Source organism: Serinus canaria, chromosome 9 (assembly GCF_022539315.1).
Source record: "Serinus canaria isolate serCan28SL12 chromosome 9, serCan2020, whole genome shotgun sequence".
In the NCBI taxonomy this organism is placed as follows: domain Eukaryota; kingdom Metazoa; phylum Chordata; class Aves; order Passeriformes; family Fringillidae; genus Serinus; species Serinus canaria.
This window is the reverse complement of record NC_066323.1, coordinates 9902657-9921125: the sequence shown is the minus strand read 5'-3', so window position 1 is coordinate 9921125 and position 18469 is coordinate 9902657. Positions and strand designations below refer to the sequence as shown.

General features: G+C 46.3%; 1 protein-coding gene across 6 annotated transcripts in view; it reads right to left on the bottom strand.

The window, feature by feature from the left end:
- Positions 1 to 8749, bottom strand: part of LPP (LIM domain containing preferred translocation partner in lipoma) — a 333154-nt gene extending 324405 nt beyond the window's left edge. For 4 of the 6 annotated variants that reach the window (XM_050978157.1, XM_030227018.2, XM_050978158.1 and 1 more), the window contains exon 1: positions 8551 to 8749. The gene's annotated coding sequence lies outside the window, so the exon portion shown is untranslated. Of the gene's footprint in view, positions 1 to 8166; positions 8237 to 8550 lie in introns of those variants that run through there. The other 2 variants (XM_030227017.2, XM_030227026.2) reach the window with 1 other exon arrangement.
- Between the last annotated feature and the right edge of the window lie 9720 nt (positions 8750 to 18469).

Sequence of the window (18469 nt, the reverse complement as noted above, 5' to 3'; positions counted from 1 at the left end):
GCTAAAGTCTGCAAATGTCTGCACCACTCACAGTAGGGTCTCCTGCTCTGTATAAGGCTGACTCTTCACTGCAGTGTGGCTCTGGTCACTCTGCATGCTACAGTAGGAAAGAAGCCAGACTTCTCTCCAGTAACTTTAACCCTACTGCACTTTGCTGTTCCCCATCCATCTGCCTTGGGAATACGTTAGGATTTGGGTACAGGACAGTGCTAAAACACTCGCTTATCTTCAGGCACACAAGTAATGGCAGAGTTCAGCTGGATTACTCATACACTTGAATTTCAAACTTACTATGCAGAAGTTCACCAAGACCTCCTTAAATGGCAAAGATGTAATGTCGTGTTTTCCAAGCTCGGCTCTGCATCCCAAGGAACTCGAAAAAGAAATGGATTCTCTAAAAAATCACCAAAGTGAAACTGTGCTAACGAAGGCATAATGCTCATACTCCAAAAAAAAAAATAGCCTGCAGGATCAGAAGTGATGAATAAGCTTTAAAAGAAGCTCCAACCGTAAAAAATGTCAGTCACACTTCCCATGGTAAAACAAGTCACTGAGGAAGCATCTAGCAGATGATGTGAAGTCCTCAATATTTCTACTCCTTGAGAGATGTTTTTATACATAAATACCCCCAGACCTTAACAACCTCTGTGGCTCATTTCTGGACCTCCTCACCACCACATTTCAATTCCAACAGCATTAAGCTTCTCTAGCCTCCAAACGCCAGAGGCAAAGACCAGCTTCCACACTAAGCTAGGTATTTTAATACTCATGCCAGGTAAGTACAGGCTTTGCCCCCACTCAAAGATAATGATGATAATGCATAAGAGGCAGGTACAGCAGGAAATATGGCAGAAGATAAGCATAAGTGCAAGGAACAGTTCAGAGTAATCTTCAGAGCTGAGCAGAAAGGATGTTAACTTCAGTCCGTAACTACAAACAATTCTTCCCAACCATTTCTTTGCTTTATTATCAGTTATGACTGCACACTTAAGAGAACAACCCTGGTCTAACTCCTTTTTACTCCATGATTTCAGTGTCAAGGGTGATGTGAGACAGCGAGTTACATGCCTCTCCAAGCCTCACTGTCCCACCAATAAAACGGCAAGAATAATCTTCCTTTGCATTGGGAAGGCACTACAAAAATAGTCCCTCCAGCTTCCAAAGTGCTCCAATGAAAGAGTAAAGAGCGCTCCAGAAAAGCACAATAGAAAATTAATAACTCTGCATTCTGTCTCGAGTTTGAACAGTACATGATAAACAAGGCTTGGGGCCACATATTGCACAAAGAGGAAAGCAACTGAATGGATGCTCATTAAGTATCAGCTTCCACTCTGAGCACAAAGAGTACGTGCTCTGGCAATTAAGTGGCTATATCATAAAACTGATTGTGCAGGGGAGGCTGAAATTAACGTTCAACAACCTTCATTCTGGCATTTCATAGCTTTGGAGCACTTGGACTTTGCAACTTTAACACCATTCTTTTAACAAAGTTTGCAGCACTCAAACAACTACAGGTTTGCCCCGTGCCTGCCACAATCACTATGCATTTTTTTCTGGGGATATTCAGATTATAGTGTCTTGGCCACACTAATACCTTGAGGTATCTCTCAAGGTTTGCCCAAACCCCAGTAAGCAAATCAAGTCTCTGTCTCAAACAACAAGGCATGTCAAATCCAAGCCAGCTGATGTCCCTCAGCAAAGAGCTTGAAGAGGGACTTCACTGACACCCAGGCTAGTGAGGCAGTGAGGATGCAGCAGCTGGAGCTACAACCACTTATCAGCTGCTAATTCAATCACTCTCCCAGCCCAGCCGCTGTTGCCTGTGCTATCTGGGAGACTCCTTGCTTTCATTCATGCCTCACTAAGTGGAGTAATTCAAATCTGTTAAGGTGAGGTAATAAACTGCTGAAACAGAGATCTCCTCAGGGTATGTGCACAGAGCACGTTGAAAATGCACATGCACATTACTGACACAGAAACCACCCCAGCTGGGGTACAACCACCACAGCCACTGCAGCAGGACCACCCACAAGTCACCTGCAACAACACCCCAACATTCTCCGTCCAAAAAGGAAACCTCGCCATCCTAAATTCCATGCAGCAGCCACACCACTGAAAAAGCCCTGCAGGAGATATTTAAACATAACAGAGCCAAGTTTGAGGGAAGGTTTGAGGCTGGATCATTTCTAACCCACTACACAGTGCAACCCTACCCACCCCATGGGGCTCCACAGATCCCTTTTCAAGGCCTGTGGGACAACTTGTCAATTCAGTCTCCTCCATCCCACCTGCCTTTGCCCAGCTGTCTAGGCTGGTCTCACAACTGAGCAGCTGGGTCCTGGCTCCTCGGCAGTATTCCAGCCCACAGCCCTGACACAGGCTCTCCATGTGAGAAGAGATCAGGAGGAGAGGGAGAATAGAAGATGACTCCAGCTCCCCACAATGAGATCGAATGGCCAAATAAAAAAAGGAGAGGGTAGTTACAAATTGATGCATAAACAAGACCTGACTGTGCAATTCAGAGCTAACAGGGCAGTTTACTAAATGTTAATTAAATCCTTAGTGCCTGTTACTCCAGTCATGGAGATCAACTTATTTTTAAATTAAATAAGCAGTAAATGCTTAGATGAACTTCTATTAAATTTCACCCAGTGAGTGAAATATGTGGGGCTTTTAATAGACATTAAACAAGATAGTTATGGCAAGTTAGCTGATACTTTATTACATAAAGATGATGGCCATATTAAATCTCAACTAACTATTCCACTGGCAGCACAATCATAAAAGATTTGGCGGAAGTTTTCCTGCTTTGAAGCATCACTGAGCAGCAGGAGCAAAGGGAGGAAGGCAGCCAGGAGTTTAGAAGGTGCTCATGTGCATAAACTCTAAGACACGAGATAGGATCCCTCCCATCCAGATCTGCAAACCCCAAAGAGGGGTGATAGGCTATTACCCAGCAACAAAACTGGCATAAGCAGAGACCCTCATGCATCCTCCCTGTCCCCAAACCAACCTAAGTAATTGATGGGTTTGCTGAGGAATCACAGTATTTCCAAGGTTCCCTTATGCCATCAAGGGCAACAGAAAACTTCCTAACAGCCTGCAACACTCAAAAGCTTATAACATTGTCTAAGAAAAGGTTATCAGCAGCCCACAACTCCACTGATGTTTGTTTTCCTTCCCTGAGCATATTGTGATAGTTTGGGAGTTCTTCTGACTCACACGTGTGTGTCACTGTCACCCACAGATCCCAACAACAGATACTGACAGTCTAAAATGACAGAGACTTGCTGACAGTGACTTAAAAAAATCATTTTCATGCCAGCTCTTGCAGTTGCTCAGAACCTGATCGAAACCAGCTCTTGGAGATCAAAACAGAATCTCCACTGAGTTGTCTCTACCGATAACCTTAATTGCAATGATTAACTGTGGGTAACAGGTTTTAGTTTTTTTCATGTTTGGACTGGAAAACACTGCCAGCCCTACATGGCCTGCCATGCCCAGGAGCAGGATGAATGAAAAGAACCAACCCTGTTAAACTCTGCTTCTCAGGCAAGCATAAGCTCTCAAAAGCTTTAATGTTTTGTGAGGTTTTTTTCTGGTCTGTGGTTTTCGGTTTGATTTGTTGTTTTCTTCTCTCTGTTTGTTTCTATTTTGCAAAACAAAGAGCTTCCTAAATCAGAAAGAGGAAAACACTAAGTTCTTCAAACTTTACTGAGTCTCTCCCCCAAAGCACACATGGACACCAAACACAATATCTTCCCTCCAATCCCTTCTCTGGAACCCTTGTTTTTGAAGTTATTTCAAGTATTTTCCTATGTATAACCCACACTCTTTAAAGGCATTGTTCCTTGTGAATCTGTGCATCAGATAACCCACATCCTTTCATAATTTATGGTTTCCATCTCCTTTGCTCGTTCCTCCTCTGCTCTGGCTGCAATTGCAGTAATCTCTCTAGCTTTTCACAGAACTACACTGATACAAGAGTGAGAGCAAAGGGAGATGAAGAAGCTACTGGGGTGAAAGACTGGCTGTGGAGGACCTTGTCTTGCAGACAGGAGCATCACTGTCACACTCACATGTGCACATAGCAAACACATGCTGAATCACAGGCTTCTGCTGGGTCACATGGCCTTTGTATTCATCTTACTTTCCTGAAGGTTTCTCCCCATCAAAAACAAAGTACCTAAAAAGCACACACATATCTAAAGAATCATAGAATATCCTGATTTGGAAGGGACCTACTCTTGGTCAGTGTATAGTTCTTCACCATCCTGATGCCATCTTTAAAACCTCTCCATGCATTCACAGGGAGTTATCTCCAGCTTAGCAGGGCTGCTACAGAGCACACCAGAGCCTGGACAATCAGTTAAAGGTGAAAGCCAGCATCTGGGGCCAGCCAGAGCAGAGTGTCCAAGTGTTTCTCAAAGCCATGTCAGGGAGAGAAGAGCTCAGTAGGAGAAAGGCAGAGCTGCCTGGGTCAGGCCTTCAGAAGCTTGAGGAGCAACAAAAAGCCACTGAGAATGTATTGTTCATACAACCACGATGGGCAGAGCAATAGAGAAACCACTGTGGGCACCTTGAGGGTATTTGTTTCCACAGACACACGGAAACTGTTCTTGGAACAATTTGTCATCCACCCAAGCTACTGCTTTTCTCTATCTGTGTCTATCTAGTGTCAGCCAGAGATGCTTCATGGAAACCTACATGAAACTGTTTCTTCTTTCCAATTAGATGTTTATGATACAACTGGCACCACCATGGGCTGGTACAACTCTCAGTGTGCCTGACACTCATACAACCATCCCATCTTCTTTTCAGACTTGGCTAAACTCTTGTTCTCAGCAACATTCTGCATGATCAATGCCACCATTAGTTACACTGAAAAGCGCTTAACTTTCTTCATTTTGAATCCACCACTTTCACCGTGGTTTTCATTTTTACAGAGGAACAGACATCCTTTTTCCACAGCACTCACTGTTTCTCTGACATCTTTCTAACCTGCATCCTTTTAATAGGAGTGATCCCATACTGTTTGTAAAACTCCCTCAAGTTTTCCAGCTCCCAGCCATTCTTACTATCCCTCTCCAAAACTGCATACAAAAAGTTTGACTGATCACAAGAGTATTACTTAAGTTTATAGTAAGGCAGGTGGACACAAACAGTAATTTTAACAAAAAAGGCAACAGCCAAGCTTCAAATCTGAATGATGTCTCCACTCTGAGCATGAACCCCCACACCATAACTCTTACTAGGAGTTATAATTAAAAATACATACTGATGATCATATATGTAAAAGCACTCCAGCTTCCCTGAGACTGCAACCAACACTATTAGGTACCTTGCAAAACTCACTAGTCCAGCTCTGGAGCTTCACCCCTGAACATCCTAAAGAAACAAGTGCTTTACAAGGGATACACACCTGAATCTGCCATTACACTGCTTGAAAGCTTGAATTACACTGCACCAGTTCCTCATTGCTCCCATTACCTCACTAACACAGCACAGCTGAAGGTGTTTCACAGGGGAATCCAACTTGGAAATGCAATGTGCTCTGGAAATTTCCAGGACACAAGACAGATAAACTACCCACAATTCCCAAGATCCAAATATCACTTCTGACCTGCCAGTCTAAAGCCAGGATTTTGCCCATTCCTCCTGGTTTCACAACAGCATATCACAGACAACATCATTCAATACTTTTATCCCCTAAAGCTGGGTGATTCTCCACCAAACACAAATAAGAGAAAGGATTCACAGAGCTGGAACCAACACTGAGATGAGCATGCTCACCAGCACCCTGCCTTGACATCCAGGCTGATCTCCAAATGTGTTCCAAAGGGAAAAATCTCACCTTTGAACAACAGGAACTGGAGTTTCTCTCCCAGCACCTCTGCCCCACCAGTACCAAACACACCAGGCAATCAGAGCTGGCAAGAGAGAGACAGCTGTATAGCAAGAAAACCAGTAATTCTCACTGACCCAGCATCCCTGGAGACTGAACATCAGCAATTCAGAGCAGCTTGGAGCTGCACCTAAAGAAACTTTAATGAGACAGTTCTAGCTTCATTTTCCTGGACACATCTTTCATTTCCACCCTGGAAATTACCCAGACAGCACACAAGGGCTGCATGCCACCAACCAGGACTGCTGGCAACATAGGACACACACAGCCAATGCACCCACGGCCACACAGCACACAGGGTGGGAGTGATTTTTGGGAAGCAGGTCTCCTACCCACTACACAGCAACTCTCTACAGGACCATTACTGATGGCAACTTACTGATGCTGCTGCTCTGCTGGACCGAGGTGTCCCTGATCTGGCAGTTTTTCCCAGCCCACACAAGCTGAGCCAGGTGGAAAAAGAAAACCTGAATACTACAATTAAAGGAAAACCATCTATGGAACAACGGCAACAGGACTGAAGGGCCCATTAGCAGCACCTGCATCATAACAAAGTTAAAGGCAGGATTTGACAAGGCGGGTAGGGGCTTGCTGACAGGTGGCTCTGTGGCCACTATCCACACCAGGAGCTGCTGATAGCCCATCCCGCAGGGAAAAACCTCCAACAAAGGCTAAACAATTGAAATAGGGGAATAACAAAGCTAATAAATTTAGGAGCAACAGGCTGTAAGGTCATGAGGTGGGCAGGGTGAGACAGACCAAGCCAACAGACAGAGAGTAATTTTCAACAATAAATCTTTATCCACAGACACACATATTTCCCAAGGGAAATCACAGAGTATTATTTAGCCTTGTGTGGGCCAGCCCTGCTTCAGCAACAGTGGGGATAATTAGAAAGTCCCCCACATCCCTAAACTGTCCTGCTGCACAGCAGGCTGAACTACGCCAGGACAGCAGCCAACATTTTTCAGCAAGAACACAGCCACATTATCAACACAGAGATGAAATGCTGTGTCCTCTTCTCCAGCTTTGCATGTTTCCCTACTTTCCTAATATACCATTTCTCTAATTACTTGGTGAGCTGGCACCTGCTCTATCACCCAGCTCCCAGGCACTCCCCACTCTCTCAGCTCTTGCCCCAGAAATCACTCCTGGAATGTGCAAGCACAAACTCTACAGGTAAGTAAGTTAGAAATCCTGGAATGTGTCCAAAAACACTTGTGGCTTCCATGTGAGACCTTCCTTTTTTGCATGGGTCAAAATCCCTTTGTGCAGAGGGACAAAGGTGTTGCAGATGTGCAGGGAGACAGACACATCAGCAGGTTTTATGGCTCCTGCAAGCTCCTTAAACTTTTGTGTACCAATTGCCTAGCAAAACAGAAATAGACAGGAAACTAACTCAAGAACAACACAACTGGGCTAAAAAGTCAATTCCTACAGGTGTAGGAAAAAAGAAACAAACAAAAAATAATCAAAACAAAGCAGGAGAAGCCAACTCTCGCTTGTTTCACCAGTAGGGCCAAGCTGCACCTCGAGGTACAGGAGGCAGAGCAATTAGGCAGGAGTTGCTTCATCAACGCCTCCTCGGGAGCACTACCGGCTTCCCAGCACAGCCCCGGGGCGCGGGGAGTGCTCCTGAGCAATGGCAGCAGTAAGGTTTGCCTGTTCAAAAGAGAAGAGCAAAAAAGGGGGAGGGCAAAAAAAAACTTATGCTTAAAAAAAAAAAAAGAAAAAAAAAAGCCGTAGGTGACGTCAGGGTGTGGGAAACTTTTCCGTCCTTACCTGGTGGGGAAGGCAGGGCCTCCCCCGGCATATAAAAAGCTGCCGGAGCTTTACTCAACTTATTATTTACTACGAGCCGCGGCCGGGGGTCGGCGGGCGGCGGGGCGGGGCTACGGCAGCCCCCGCCCGGGCCAGGTGCACCTGCGGCACCGGCCCGTCCGCTCGGGGGGCCCGGCCCGGCTCACCCCGCTCGCCGACACCGGCCGGGAGCCGAGCACCGGGGCCGCCCGGGCACCGGGGAGGCTCCCCCTGCCCCGGGCCCGGCGCTGCCCCCGCCCCGCGGCCGAGTCCGCACCGCACCGGGCCGGCCCCTCCGGCGGCCGCGGCGCCCCGGGCGGAGGGAGGAGCCAGGGCGGCCCCCCCCGGGCGGCCGGCAGCGCTCCCCGCCCCGGCCGGGGGTTCCAGCTGTGGCACAGCTGCCTCGGCGGGCCGACGGGGGTGGGGGGAGGAAGGGGGCAAGTTATTATCTGCAACAATACCTCGGGGGAGGAGGCAGCGGAGGCGAGCGCGGCGGCGGCGGCGGGAGGAGGTGGCGAGGGGCGGGCCGGGGGCGGCACCGAGACCGCCCCCCGGGGCCGCCCCGCACCGCCCGCCCCCGGCCCCGCCGCCGGCCCCTTCCTTCCGCCCGGCGGCCCCTTCCGCGCCCCTGCCCCGCGGCGTGCCCCTGCGGCCCCTCCCGCGCTCCCGGCTCGGGAACCCCCGCGCCGCTCCCGCCGCGTCCCCCGGGCAGCCCCTCCCGTGCTCCGCCCCGCACACCCCTCCCTCCCTCCCTCCCTCCGGTCCGTCAGCCACCCCGCATCCCCCCGGCCGCGGCGCTCCCGCCTCCCGCATCCCTCCGTCCGCGCCCCCTCCCCGGCCCTTACCTCCCCTGGGGCGCAGGGAGGGGCGGCCGGCGGCCCCGAGCTCGGCGGGACGGCCCCGAAACAAAAAGCGAAAGCGGCGGCCGCTGCCTCCTGCTCTGCCGGGCTGCCGCGCTCTGCCCGCGGCTGACGTCAAGGGCCCAAATTCCTGCCTTTCCTTGCAGGCAGATTTGTCCATGTAAGGGCTGGGGCCGGGGCCGGGGCCGGGACGGCCGCACGGCGGGAGGGGGCTGCGCTGCGCCGCGGCTGGGGGGGGACGGGCGGCAGCGGCTCCCGGTACCTGGGCTGGGGGGAACGGGGCTGGAGGCGGCCCTGACCCTTTGAGCATCACCTTCAATCTCTGCATCCCGGAGCCAGGAGAGCCGTAGGCCCAGAAATGCACCCTGTGCCTTGCAGGATCCAACTTTTCACAGGGAAGTTTTGTCCAGGGCTCCTTTTGAGTCTTTAGATGTTTATCCAACCAACTTTTAATCTGTTGTTCTCCAACTGGGGCAAAGAACAAGGTGAGGGGAGGTGAAAAAGGTGCAGGGGGTTCCAAAGGAGCTGCCTGCTCACAGATTCAAAACAAGACTTGTCGCGAATACTAAGGAGAGGGGGAAGGGGAACTATTTTCTGATTGCTTTCTGTTTGATTGTTTTGTGGCTATTTCTAAGGACTGCAATTAAAATAAATTGGGATGTTGAGTGTGATTGTTTTTATAATGGAATGTTACCCTTTAAGTAGCTGTTCGGTATCTGCCCTGGAGAGAACGGGAAGGCAGAAGGGTTACATTGTGTTCAGGCTGCGGAGGGGAGCCTTGCCAAACCTTACTCATTTGGAAGGAGATTTCTGGGTGAATTTGTAGGCACTTCAAATGTATTTCATTTTTAAAATAAAGGGCTCTGGTGTGTGCTTTCAAGAAGATATTTACATCTTATCCCATTACCAGCTTTAATGTCCACAGTCAGTGCTTGACAGCCCCAGGAGGGCAAGATTGCTCATTTGGACACAAAATAAAGGACAGTCGGTGCCTAAAATACTTAAGCTGTAGCAGAAAATTGTGATTCAGCCTCTCTCCACCTTCCGTGGCTGCCAAAACCAGTGTACTTCCCAATCAGATACCCCAAGAGATTTTACCCCACCCTGGCAGACCCCCTCAGAAGGGAAAGCATGGCATTTCCCAAATTTAGTCCTCAGTGCAAACCCTCCTCTAGGACTGACTTGGTGTCTTGTGCTGGCCCTGTGTACCAGAGGTGCTAAATTCCCCCCAGGAACAGAGGCCTGCCAGGGCCAGATTGTCTCCTTAGAAGCCCTGCAGCTCAATCTGCACGAGCAGTCATGGCTGCAGGTGTTTTCTAAGCATTGGGACTGTGACTAGAAATACCCCAGCCTTGTCCTAGCCGCCTACCTGGTGTTTAAACCCTGCTGAGATCCTAAAGCAAAGCCGAACGGTGCGTGAGTCACCGGGGCCCCGTGCCGTAGGTGTTACCTAGAGAGCCAGCAGTGCTCTGTGAACCTGGCCTCTTGTGAAAGACACGGGCACGGCTGATTCCCAGATGGAAGAGACTGCGGCACCAGCTCAAGCTGAGCAGCCAAAGCCTTTGCCTGAGGCCCTGTAAAGCCAGGTTCAGTTCCCTCCTGCAGAACGTACAGTTCACCTGTCTCCTGCCAGCTGAGTGTTGGGCTGCGAGGCTGTGCTCCTGCATTGTGCCCCGAGGATAAGTCACAATGGGATTTTCCTCCACCAGGAGCAAGTGGTCATCACCAGGGGTTTCCTGGCACCCATGTTTGTCAATCTCAGCGTGGTGGAGCTCTCGATGGCAGATAGACACAGGAACTGTTGCCTGTTTTGGTTTTCTTTCTTCAGGTGCTCTTGCAGAGCTGCCACAGCCCTTTTGTTGTGTCAACTGGTGTCTAGGGGAAATATATGAACACTAAAAAAAACCCCTTTGGCCCAAGATGAGAGATAAGTGTTTTTCATTTAGTATTTCAGACAAAACCAGTGGTCAAATATTTTCCTGGCCCCATATCCAACAATTATTGCTTCTTTATCCATCAAGCTTATGAAATTTTCCAGTGCTGTTAACAGAAGATAGAATACTGTGCCCATCCATAGCAGTGTCCTTTAAATGATCCCAAAAGTTTTAAGCTTTGAGCCTCCAGAGTTTGAGATAGTAACTACTACTACCTCCATTTTGCTGGTAGATGAACTGTGACTAATCCTCTGCAGCACAGCAGCAGAAGTTTGATTTGCAGCCCGTTACCCTTGTAACATGCTGCCCAGAATGGTCACTGCCTTGTCAAACACAGCATGAATTTTCTGGGTTTTTTTCAGTTTCCTATCATGACCAATATCATACACATTGGAAATGAAAGTAGAAAATTCAAGGTGTTGAGCCTGGCTGTGAAAATCTGCTCTTTGCCTGGAAAGAATCAAAAATACTGGCAAACATACAATCATTCCTTTGGTAATATCTACCGCACCCTGCACCATAGCAGCAAAATGAATTAAACAGCAAAAGACTGAAATGCCTGACATTGCATAGGCCAGTCTGGAGGCAGGAATACAGAGTAAGCCTGGGCCAGTATTAACTCAAGGAAATTAAGTTTTTTAGTGTTTAAGGTGCATGACAAGGAGATTGGAAACTTGGCTTCTGCTCCTACTTTCCCTGTATTGTGTGACTTTAGGCAGTCAGTTCACCTTCCCATGTCTGGAGGAGCCCTTGGAAACGCACAGCACAAGGTTTAGAACAGGGAATGACACACCATGACCCCCTATCAGACCCCATTCTGTGCAAAGTCTCCAGAAGTCAGCAAGTGAAACCTTGATTTTCAGAGTTTGTGTCTCTCCTTTTCAGTGAGATTTCATATGCAAAAAGTCACGAAACAAAAAACTCAGGATGGGAAGAGCCCTTAGGATGCCACAGGAATTCCAGCTCTCAGGCAATAAAGCAGGAGCAGCACTGCCTAAACTGACAGGGGTTCACCTACCCTGCTTATAAGAATATCTAGAGGATCCATTCCAGAGCTTTACTGTTGGATATGTTTGCTTTATCTCTCTCCAAGTCACTTTTGCTGTAAGTCAGCTCTTAATCAGATGAAGTTGTGGGGAACTGAGATATTCCCTCACTAGCAGCAATTCCAGAACAACAGGAAAGTCACCCACCTGGTGAACTAATTCTTCTGTGGGTAAAAGCCAAAGAGGCTGGAAAACACACTAAGCATGTGTTTTTGGGAGAGCTGCCACCTAATTTAGAGACAAAGATCAGATGCAATTAGTGTTAGATCAACTGGAGACTCCTCTGCCCCAAACCACAGCGCTCCTCACCCGCCTCGCCAGGAGGACGCCAGTTTCCACCAAGACATGCAGTGTCACACTTGACCCTTCAGTCTCTAAAGGGCATTCTTGGAAGCACATGCAAAACCTGAGCTCACAGCAACAGCATTCCTGTGGCACTGGGAAGGAATGAGGAAACACCAGCATGGATGCTAGGCAGACAGGAGAGAAAAGACTCATTCTGCAAGACTGAGTTAGTTTCCCAACAGGCTGACTGCTTCTGATTGAGAGATACTCATGTGTGCTGCCTGGTAGAACAAATCTAGAAACAGCAGTGGGGCCAATCTTTGTGGTTCCCCACCTTGCAGGTATGTTTGCACCCAGACAGGAATGCAAGACATAGTACTGAGCAGGCTTTAGTGAGTCACAGATCTCTGACAGCAATTGAGACTGGGCCAAAACCCCAAGGGAATCTTCACTGGTGAGAAATACAGTCGCCAATTAACTCCCCAATTTACCAGGAATGGTAAAGTTTTGTAAAACTGCAATATTCCAGTGCTGAGAAGTACAGTCGAGCAATGTGCTAGTGTAGCATATACTTCATTTTAAGGGCATGCTTAAATCCAATTTGAGCCCAGAGAGATTTCAGCTCAGATTTAAGGGTTCCATTGAACAGGGTGAATTTAAGGATTGAAGTGTTTTGCTAGACTGTATCTTTGGTTAATGAGGAAGGGGACTTGCTAGTGCCTAGAAAAAAGAACTGCCTGAAGCATTTTGGCACATCCAAACCATTACTAGCACTACTCCTTTCTTCTAATGAATGTTGATGAAATTACCAAAAGAATTGGTAAAGAAGTTGATCATTTCATTAACAATCCTCACTCTCTGGGTCTCAGTTTAGTTGGGGAAAAATAACAAACTTCTAGTATCTCACCAAAACGAGGTGTAATAATTAAAGCAGAAGCCTCTAGACTTTGTATTTTATGCCATCCGGTATCTTGCACAGAACCTAACTAATGGTAAATGTCTCATGTCCCGATTTGAGCACAGAAATAATGAGTGCTTTGCTTTACAGGAAGAGAATCAGTTAAATACTTTATGGAGCCTACACTGAATAAACAAAGTACCCCAGTCTTAAAAGAAATATTTGTGGTAACAAAATATTTTTGGGGACGTTTTTGCATGGGTTCTGACCTCCCTGTTGAGAATCAAAGTGAAAATATTGAATGTACTAAGCAGATGTCTTCTCCTAGTGACAGCAAGATGAGCAAAGACAGCTGGTTAGAAGAACAACAACAACAAAAACACATCATCATTCCTGCTTCAGCTCCAAAAAATCTTGGACTTGTTGTCATGGAAGAAAGCTATATATGTAAGAAGCCAAGAAAAAGACAAATATTATTGAATCTGGTAGCATTTTAGTGAATGTGCTGGAAATAACTTAAGTAGGAAGAAAAACTGGATGCACTCCATTGTTTATTAAAAGAATGCCTCTTCCTATTTCCACAGGGACCTATAGCCTATATAGGCATTAACACGTTTACAAGATACATATTTTAAATATGTTTCTTCATTCATCAATCTTAAGGACTCTTCTGCTAAAGTAACAGAGTTGCCACGCATGGAAATGTATACAGCCACAAAAATATTATCTCTGCAAGCTAAAATGCCAACTGTGGATTTTGTCTGTAACTCCTTCAATCAGGGAACATGGGTGTATTGCGGAGACACCTAGAGAGATCTTAAATATTAGGAAGGGAGAAGATTAGAAAATTATACTCCCTTGGTGAAACACAGGATAAATAATTCACAATGAAAAAAGGAAAAGAAAAAGGAAACCAAAATTAAAATAAGAAGAGCTGTTCTGGATGAAAACCAGTCTGAGCTGCATTGAACAGATCCAAGAGGAGTTTTTTGGCAAGACTACAAAATAAGCCAGTGACGCTCTGGGCACCCTACTCAGAGGTAGCACATTCTCTCTTGATAGTTTTCATCTGAACAAAACTTGATTTCTGTGTTTGACCCCTGGACATTTCCATTTCCCTTTCTGTGCCTTTGGGCATACTTGAGCGAAGAACAGGATTGATGAGAAGAGTTTAAGAAATCAAAAGCTGTGCAGTTGGTAATGGCAAAGACAAGTAATTTGAGGCAGATGTTCCCAGTAACTTGAGGTGGATGTTCCCAGTAACTTGAGGTGGATGTTCCCAGTAACTTGAGGTTGTTGTTGGGCCGTTTGATAGCCCAGATCCCATGGTGCCATCAGACAGTGCCCTATGCAACAACAAAGTTCTGGATTTGCTGGCTCAGGAGGTGTCCTGCATGGAGTGCTTCAAAACACCTACAGAGGTCCTAAATGATTTAAAGCCCTGAAGAAGCAAGAGGTTAATTTGGTTTATAGTAAAGATATATACAAAGAAAATTATGTAAAGAAAAGTATTTTGTCTGGAAAACAACTGCCTTGAGAATTGAGAGCTGTGACCAATCTGACATACCAGCTTGTAAACAGAGGACAATGAGGTCAAAAGGAGAGGACATGGCTGCTGGGTCTCCAGTTTCTGGCTGCCAGCTTTGCCCTTTCTCCACCAGGCGATTAGGCAGTAATAGTTTTTGAAAGCAAATTGGTTTATTTACATAATTTTTTATCCAGAAAAGCAGGGTTAAGTATGCAGCTCTGTCACAGAACAGATGTGGGACTTAGGGAAAATTGCAGCTTGAACTGAGCTGGAAAAGCTTCCACCATTTGCCAATATCTTGGAGAGTCTGGAATCTTTCTCATCTCTACTGTGACAAAAACAGAACTTCTCAACATTTTGGAGGACTTTCTCCCTTGTAACAAAGGACAAAAAGCATGCAGTGAAAAACAAATCCCAGTGCCAGAAGTGAATGAGAATCAGTTTTGCCTGTTTTTATTCCCCACCTTGCTAGCCTCAGCTCCAAGACCTGACCTACAGATGTCCAGCCAGCCCGGGAATAGCCATGCCACAACGAAGGACCATCTCAGCCAGAAATTCCATGCTGACTCCAAGAAAACATTTCCTAGAGTATCTTGCTAAAATGGATACACTCCCACACATCACTACATGAAAGGAATCATGTCTGACAAATAAACATTTCTTAATAAGAAACATTTGTCCAACATGTTTCTCCCCAGTACTCTGGAGCTTTGTGCCTCAGTGCACCATCAATAAAAGGAGACAACAGCCCCTTCCCTAGGCTCTGGGAGATCACTCTGGGCTATGAAGGTGATGGACTCCTTACCTCCATTAGTTACCCTCAGAACTCTGTATACCTTATGGCACATAAGTATGGAGTGACTCAAGAATTTTTATAGACCCATTTCAGCCCACGTTTGACCTTGACCAAGAGCGTCTCTGCCCAGAGGCTGCTCCATTTGCTCTGTCCCACTTTGGGACACAGAGGCAATGCAGGGCACCTCAGTATCCCTGAGCTCAGCCATCCCTGAATGCGCATTTCCTCACACCATCAAAAATTTGGATCACCAAGGAGACAGCCCAGCCTTGCTGCCAGTGAGGTGACAGATCCCTGGCACCGGAGCTGGGCTCAAACTGCTCATGAGCTGCTTGTGGCTGGAGAGGAATGTCTGCAGAGAGCTAAACCAGATTGCTCATAGATCTCTTCCAAATTGTCTCTAATTTAGTGGACAATTTGAGAGTAAATGTGTGCTGGAAGCATCATCTTTTCTTCAAAGTAATAGCCTGAGAACACTGAGTTTGTGGCTGCACTGGAGAAACATTAGGATCTCACTTGTGCCTTGGCAAATCCTTAAGATGTCAGAGCCACCTATGTGTATTCTGTCCCTTCTCTCAGAACACTTTAAGTATCTGTTTGGTGCTACAGGCACACCACAGCCACCACAGCTCCAAGAATGTGGTGAGGTTCCTAGCAAGGGCTGGCTGGGGTTGTAAGCCTGAAGCAATATGCTTACAAATACCTGATCTGCACAGAGCTTTTAGAGATAATCAAATGGCTCCAAAGCTTCAGAAAAGCTGACATTTTGGTGCCACCTTTTTCTATTAGTCCCACACCTACTGCAGGGAAAAGAGGAAAAAAATTCAGTTGGTATTTGCATTATTATATTTGCATTATTATCCTAACTACATTTCAGCCAAAAGGTTCCAACATTTGCAGAACTTCTGGAGGCCGATCTCACCTGTTCAACATCTCACCCCTCCCAAGCACGGACTGAAAAATGTCACCTCTCTCCACTATTAAATCAAAAGCTGTCTACACCCATATGTCAGCTGTTTACCACCCTTTGTTTCCTCCCTTTGGGCAGCTGATAATGGCCTATATCCTTGAAACATTTGTTTTATTTAGCATTACAGAGAAGTAGGGCTTAAGGCAAACAACATAATTATATAACCTTTCCCACCCTATCTTATTACAGAGAGATCAGCTTGCAGCCTCACCTGTGGAAACACAGTAACTCAACTCTTTGAATGTCCATGACTTCATATGGACTTTTTCCTGCTCTGTTTTTGTCCTAAGCAGAATGGTTCACAGGTCTTTACCTTTGGGTAGGAACAACAACTTACTCAGCCTTGCTTTAGCCACACTGGTGGTGTTCCACAGATTCCTAGATGACATGGCCATGCTTCCCAAATGGTAGGAAGGCCCTGATGGAGAAGCTGAATATCACAAGGCAGCGTTTGAGAGCACCCAGACTCTGTCCCCAGCACCCAGAGCATTGCATTGGTTAATGCTGTTGGCATTGAGCACCAACTGCAGGCTCTGCACAGGGATCTGGGACTGGTACACACCCTGCATCAAGCCTCACCCCACAATGAGACAGGCAGGCAAATGAGAAAATTGGGCCCTGGCCCCTTCCTGGGATTAGATCATTATGATGGGTAAATATTTTCCTAGATAGACAGCTGAGATAAAGAACTCCTGATGTCTGAAAAGGAGTTTGAACAAAACTTGGAAGGACTATCCCTACCCTATAATTCTTTATAATGTGCTTTTACCAAATAAATGCCTTTTTTCCCCAAAGAACCCAGGGAAGTTTTTCACTGAATAGCAAGAACAGCATCTAGTCTACAGCCAAACTGTTCACCAGTAAATATAGGGAATGGATTTAGTGACAGGTACCAAGGGTTGTTCCCAGAGGACATTACAGCTCTACACCATTCAGTCTAAATATTCACTGAGGAGTACAGAAAAGTGAATGGTAGAGGCAGAGTCCAAGAGATTGGCTTAGAGGAATTTGTTTCATAAAAGCGTGTTTCTGCAGAGAAAAATTATTGTGATTGTGTTTTAATGAAAATCAGTGTTCTCGTGCTATAGCAAATAGTGATTATTCATTCTCTATCCCTCTACTCTGCATTATTCATGATTTTGTGGCCTCTCCTCTATCCTCTCCCTTCGTATTCCAATCTTACCCTGAGTTTTCTCAGAGTTTGGGAGCTTTTGTATCAGATAAACTGGTTTATAAGGTAGTCTTTGAGGAACAAGTCTCACTTAAATCTCACATAATATCCAAGAATGTTCTCCGGTATTTGACCTCTTTGTGGATGAAACAATACTCTTCAGACACAATAACCTTGGTGTTTCAAAGCTGTAACCAGCACCTGTGGAGTTTTCAAACAAATAGGCTCAGTGTTCTTTGGTGCAGTCTTCCTCACTGCTCCCACATTTAATTGCTTTGTAATTATACTTGTAAAACCTGCAATGGGATTACACATGGGGGAACGAAAAATAATTTTTAAAATCACATTTCAGAAGTGGAGGGGATTTATGGGAGCTGCAAGACAAAGAAAAACCCACCTTTCTTTCTTTCTTCATTGTTGTCTTTGGAAGGCAGCCATCAAAGTTTCCTTGTCAGTAATACAGGGATTTGTAAATAGAACAAAGAGCTTCCTCATTATATAACCCAGCACCGTCAGCGTGTGTCTTCGCAGGCAGTTCCCTTGAACTTTGCATCTTGCTCCTCCTGAGAACAGTCCTCCATGCCAGCTTGAACAGATGTGGTTTCCTTTAGGAAAGGTTTTCTGTAAGGGTCATTCTGACTTCCCTTTCAGAGTTTTCCAGCCTCATGTGCTCTTTGCTCAAGGGATTACTGTGGTGGATGCTAACTCCATGTGCTACTGTTAAGCTTCTCCTCACCTGCTGGCTGAGCTGAATGAGTGCTGAAATCTCTGTTCCACAGAAAAATCTGACATTTCATGTTTTCCTGAATCAGACCGGAAAGCTGCAATTTCCTGTGAACCCAAATTCTGAGAAACATTTCAGAAAGTGCAAAATGGCCCCAGCACAGCCTTTTGTTTGGGTGTTATCTACAGGTCTTTATGAGACTTAAGCTGGCTTTAAACTCATCATGTTCCAAGTGATCCCAAACGCAACCAGGCAGACCCACTGTTCCCAAAGCCACTCATGGAGCTGCAGTGTCTGCCAAGGGTGCTTTGCAAGAGAAAGGTGACACAGAGCCAGAAGTGGTTTTCTCTCACCCCATGCATTATTCTAGCATTGCCACTGCTTCAATTCCACCAGTGCACTCACAGACTTCAAGCTTACAAGCATTTTAATTCTTATTTTCCAGGCTCCTTGAAAACAAAGGCTTTTATGGTATATCTCTGAGGATATAACTCAATAGCTTGTACAGCCCTGGCCTAATATCTCCAACATATCAAGTGCATATTGAATGGC